Raw genomic sequence first — 6,107 nt, forward strand, 5'->3', positions numbered from 1 at the left:
CTTCCTTCCTTCCTTCCTTCCTTCCTTCCTTCCTTCCTTCCTTCCTTTTTAATGCTAAGTTACTGTTAGTTAAACCTGGAGATGAAGATTCCATTTTTTTCTGGAGATTTTCTTTCTTCCCCTGGAAACCATCTTACATCAGGTGTGGAGACGTGATAATGGCCAAGGAAAATTTGTCTTTCACTCCCAAGTGAAGCTAACTGGGTCCCACTGCATGTAAAATCCTGTATAATAATGCATTTATTGGTTTTCATCCAGAAATCTTTCCTGCAGTTGCTAGTTTTCCCCACCAGCTGAGAGCCTGGCTTCCATGCAGCTCTCTCACCCAGCCATTCTCCCATCCTTGAAGAGTTCCTTGAAAAATGGATTTGGGATGCCCACAAGTCTGTCTTGTTTTGGGGGCTCCCTACCAGGCCTCCTGTGCTGCCACCTGCGAAATAGCTGTTATTCAGACTAATGAATGTCGCTAGTGCAAGAGCCAGTGGGTAGAAAGTGGCTGTGAACATATTTAGGATGGTAATTAGACAAATATTTTCGAGACTCAGAAGAGGACGGTTCTGGAAAAGCCTTTTGTTGTAGCTGTGGTTGCAAAATCCCGAAGAACTTCAATTAAAAATAGAAATTCAAGCAGTCTACGTTCTGCCTGCAAAATGAGACACCTTTTCAGCTGCTGTGCTTCCAAGCCTGGATATTAATTTGGGCACATCAGACGTCCCCGCACTGCACGGGGGTCCTGTCCGGCCGAGCCTGTCCAACAGGAGGGGGCGGATGGCTCTTTGGATGTGATATCCCCTGGGTTGAAATGCTGTTTCTGAAATGCTGCTTGGGGAAGTTTGGGCTCCCTCTGTGGCTGGGCAAGCTGTGGGGGGCAGTGGGGCTACCCGCAGATTGGAGATGCCCTCACATCGCACAGGAGTGTGCACCTAGGGGACCTCCAAGGGGAGCGTGTGATGGTGAGGGACTGAAACGTCCTGGGATTTGTGATAGAAGGGTCTCCAGGAATGTGTAGCGGCTCATCTACATTTTTTCAGTGCTGTGATTTGCCAGTTTTATTGCTGACACTGGTCCTGAACATGTGCTTCGGTGGTTGCTCATCACTTACTTGTCAATGATAAATAAATAAACCACTTTGGTCCTGATCAGGTGTAAACAACATGACCTGTGACACAGCAGTTGAAAAGATGGTCCACACCTAAAACTTTGCAAGCGATGGGTAAATCGGGTGGAGACGCACAAGAGACCGGTGAACCGAAAGGGTGCTGCCAGCCACGGTGCTGGGCAGAGGTCTGCCAGCTGCACCATGAATATTTGCTGCTGGCATCACAGAAGAACAGTGTTTTAAGGAGGGATCAACCACCAGAGCAAATTCCCTCTGCTTCCTTTTGTGCTTTTGTGCTTCGGCTTCAGAGCAGCAGGTAAGTAGCCTACATTATTGTCAGAGTATTTCATGCTGTTATTGATGATCTGCAGCAGCACGATGAGAGCGAGCGGAGCCTTGGAGAATAAACCTCCAAAGAAACAAAACCAAGAAAATCAATGTTGGCTAACAGAGAAAAGAAAATCAGGTGCACCAGAGAGGACTGACTGATGGAATGGGGTTTGTGAATCCCTGCCTCAACTCCCGTAGGCAATCTCCCCCGTTTAAAGAGAGAGAGCAGCAAAGAGAGGGAGAGGAGAATGGTAAAATGCTGCTCCTTGAATTAGGGCAAATTTCTCCCCCCATTCTTGGATGTTTCCGTTTTGCCTGTAGAGTCTGCTGAAGTCCCTCTCAGGTGTGTAGTGGCCACAAACTAAGCTGCATTTAAAGCAGCACCAAGAAGCAAACAACTGGCCCTAATGTATGGCGGTGGAGAAAAAAGTCACACACCCTTTTATTTTTTTATTTATTATTATTATTATTATTATTATTATTAGCAATACATGGAGTTCATGTGAATGGGCCCAGAATGGGGTGGTTAATTCTTATTCAGAAGTGTGCACTACATGGGATTATTGATTTCTTCTCTGCTTGGAGATAAAAAACAGAATAAGCAGCAAACGGTTTTCACATGTGACCTCATGCATGTTTGGTGCTGAATTGTTTCCTAGCAGGTTCTTATGCATCCATTTTTAACCTTTAGATGCTGCTGTCCTTACACACTCAGCAAGGGCACTCCACACACTGTTATCTCCTCCTAGCCATCAGTTAATTGGTCTTTCCAAAATACACCTCATTCAGCCTCAAATTATCAAATCAATGGAGTTTTTTGAACAAATCATTAATCATTTTACCACCGCTTGTCTGCTTGGTTTTGTCTGCTTTTCTCCACCCATTCACAGGCTATACTTAGCTATTGTTTTGAATTGTGCCTATTTTTCATCTTCTGTTATTAGAATAGGTGGTGGTCCCACAAATCTGGAGGAAAATGATTAATTAGAGCTTACATCAATAATCCCTTGGCTTTCACTTACTGCAATGTAGCTGTAAGGGATTTAGTAATTCTAGAAATAATAGCTTATGAAATAAATATCAGTCCCTTTTTATTGAGAAGTACACTTAACTTAAATTTCTTTTAAACTATGAAATGCATTTACCTGCTCTGCAATTTCAAAATCGGTTGTTTCAGAAAAAAAAAAAAAAAAAAAAAAAAAGGGGGGGGGGGGGGGCAATTTTCCTTGCTTGAACTGTTGATACAAAACTGTATGTCATATAGTGTAGAAAAGGATGTGGAATTATTCTTGTTAGCTGGTGAGTTTGATTCAAATACCTCTCTCACCTCTGTATGTGTTCCGTCATGGATGTGCACGGTGCTCATATTTTGTCACCAAGCGGTGCTCTCCCTCATGCTGCTCCACCAGCCCTGTAGTAGTACCCAGCCTTATGCTGCCAGCAAGAGACACCTAGTTCAGGGTCAATATACCCAAAGCATTTCTGCAGTGTTTCACCATCATCCTTCTCACTTGCAGGAAACATGTTTTACATGCTAAGATGGAAATGCAAAATCCTCAATGGTCACAAAAGAGCAAAATTCATCAGTGATATACTTTAATAAAAGCATAAGGACACAAGCTGCCGGGATTAGTGTTTGTCCTTTAGTGTCTAATCTCAGTTTGTGCCCAAAGATACAACAAAAAACTAAGGAAAATAACAATATTTTTGTGTGGCATCCTTTTGACCTTGTACTGCTTATAACAAACTCTTTTTCCTGTACTGATACTTTAACTCCTCAATTATTTTAATCCAGCTGATCCCATCTCTAGCAAATATTTACAAAGGAAAGATAAATTTGCTGCAGCTAAAAATCTGGTGTTTAAGGCAAATAAATAATTCCAGATAGTTCCTATTGGTTTTCTAGTGGTGTCATATTTCCATGAACGACGGGACATTTTAAAAATATAAAACAACAATTGAATTGTCACAGTATGGGTGGCATTTCAGTTCTGCACCACTTTCTCACTGGACCAGAAGATAAAAGGTTGAAATATTAAGGGACATGGAAACAGACGTGCTTCGTCTGTTAGCATCCCAGCATGGCACTAGAAATGCATCTGTGGAAAAAAAAAAAAAAAAGAAAGAAAGAAAAAAAAGTGTCATCCAAGCAATGTTAACCCTTGTGTCACCATTCTTCACCTTTAGTCTACACATTTTTCCTCTCCTCAGAAAATGGGGATAAAGCCACTGTGGTGGCATGCACCAAGGGATGTTTTAGGTGTTTGTGGTGAAATTGCATACAAAAGTGTGAGCTGGCTGCAGAGGACCTGCACCTCTCACCAAGGGCATCCTCTGGGATTGAAGCATGTGCACAGGTCTCCAAGGTGCCCTGTGGCGTCATGCCCTTGCAGATCCACCACCCTTTCTGCAGAGCAGCTGACTGCACCAGAGTGCCTGGGCTCATGCTCTGACACCTATAATTTTCCCAGTGGGGAGGCAGCTCGGATTTATTATTTAGTCACTGACCACCTGTATCTCCATCTGTATAAGGATATGATGTTGTTTCAGAAAGGTCCTGTTTGCATTCCATTAAGAAGTAGTCTCTTCGTCAAAGCTAGAGAAAAACCTGTCTGGTTTCTAATTGTTTCTAGGGGGAAGAGGAGTGAGAAAATTAAATGGGACAGAAATGTAGCATAAATAATAGGTTTTCGATTGCTTGGGAATCTTAAGTTAGATGTAAAACGCTTTTTGAAAAGGTCACGTAGTAGAAACCATCAATTTTAATAAGACTTACTTCTCTGCTGTTGAGGCAAAAGTGTCAACATGCAACCACCTCCTAGCAAAAGTGCATGAAGAAAAAGCCCATGGTGTATTAAATACTCTTGGAAATGATGAGAAAATATACTCTTACAGAATATGCAATTTATAGCTTAAATAAAATCACGTATAGAGAAGGTCACACTCAGTCTTAGGAAGGCTGAATGAAAAAGGAGCTGACTAGTGTGGAGTGAATTTTCAAAGCAGTCCCTGAGCAACTCTTTTGTTGGACTTCATGTCTTGCATGCAAACAGAAAACATTCCTCAGTAGCATATAGTGAAACACCCGCAATCTGAATTTCTGGGCTACTACTTATGGTGATCAGGTACATGCACAAAATTCACCATCAGTTCAGGGGCCCTGGAGAGTCACATTAATTAGAATATCCTGGTCTTGGTCAGAAACAGAAGAGCTCAGAGCTCCCATGCAGACTTCTTCAGACCCTCCAAAGTTTAACTGATGTTTACACAGGCTCTGCTGGTTTTTGCCCATAGCATTTAACTTGCTTTTCCTTCTCCCAGTCAGTCTACTTATTAACAGGTCACTGTGTAGTAAATAGAGTTACCCGCCTTCTTTGAAGCTTGTCTCTCCTTACTATACACATTTGCAACAAAGTCTTTAACCGCTGCACATGTGGATTAAAGATATAACTCGGTTTTTGCTACTAGATGCGGTTGATTTGTGAAAAGGTAGCTTATGTGAGAAAACGTTGGCTCAGCAACTTACATGAATGACTGATTTGCCCAATGTGCTTCTATAATCTATTGACAAATCTGAAAAAGAAATTAAAAAGTCTTTTAAATATGAATAGAGGAGTGTTCATATTGGTCTGGTCACTTGTCTATGCTTGTGAAAGTGATTATTTATCTGATCATATTCTGGAGTATACATAAGCCTTCAGTACACAACTGCTGGTACTACCAATACTAGAGCTAATAATATCTGTTACTGAAGTTATTGTGCTCCTTGAGTGTCTGCTTGCACCTACTGCCATTGCCACTGGTGATGAAGATGGAAAAAATAGAAGGCAGGAAGACAGCAAGAGAGAAGGAAGGGTTATGGGTTAAGAAATTGTTGTGGGTATGTGAGAAAGCCCAGATTTTTATTGGGGCTGTTAAGATGAACCAAATATGACCACTTTCCAACAGAGAAGTAAAGACAAGGCTTCTGCAGATTTCAGCGTGTCCAGTTCCACTTCAGAAATGAAAACGTGATAAAAGAGGAAAAGGGCATCTCATGAGAGGCTTTTGAAACAGGGGTGGCATAAAGAATGAAGCTGATAACAGCAGACACCAAAATGCAGCTGCTCCTGTGCGTGATTTAAAGAGCAACACAACTTCTCTTATTCTCATAGTTCTGCTCCAGAACTTCCTGATGACAATCATTTTTTAAAAGAGCTCAAATCTTTGGGTCCTGCTCACACACAGACCCAAGTCACATTGCAGAGCCATGGTTTGTGTTTTTAAGTGAATACTTTGTCACTTACAAAAGGAGGTATTATAGCCATTTTAGTCTTTATGTGCAATTTTTTAAGGACCTTGTTTTACAGAAGCTGAGTGTAGGATCCCTGCAGGCTTAATGAACAAAATTCATTCTCAAGATTACATATTATTGCCATCATCCAGCTGTCATCTTGCTGTCTATTTTGTGTGTTCAGTCACTATTTTCTTTCTCTAATTCCTTGGATGGGGCGTTTTTCAATGTACCAGAAAAGGAAAAATATCAGATTTCCCTCTGGTTAATGGGTAGCAAAACTAGCAAAGCACAGCAACCTTCTGATTTTAAGGAACAGAAAATATCCTATCTCTTGTTGATTGTGCTTTTATAGTACTCTGGTTAAAAGTGAGCAGAAAAGTAGCAACAAGGCTGAGAAAGGGC

The sequence above is a fragment of the Oxyura jamaicensis genome, chromosome 1 (genome assembly GCF_011077185.1).
Source record: "Oxyura jamaicensis isolate SHBP4307 breed ruddy duck chromosome 1, BPBGC_Ojam_1.0, whole genome shotgun sequence".
Lineage (NCBI taxonomy): Eukaryota > Metazoa > Chordata > Aves > Anseriformes > Anatidae > Oxyura > Oxyura jamaicensis.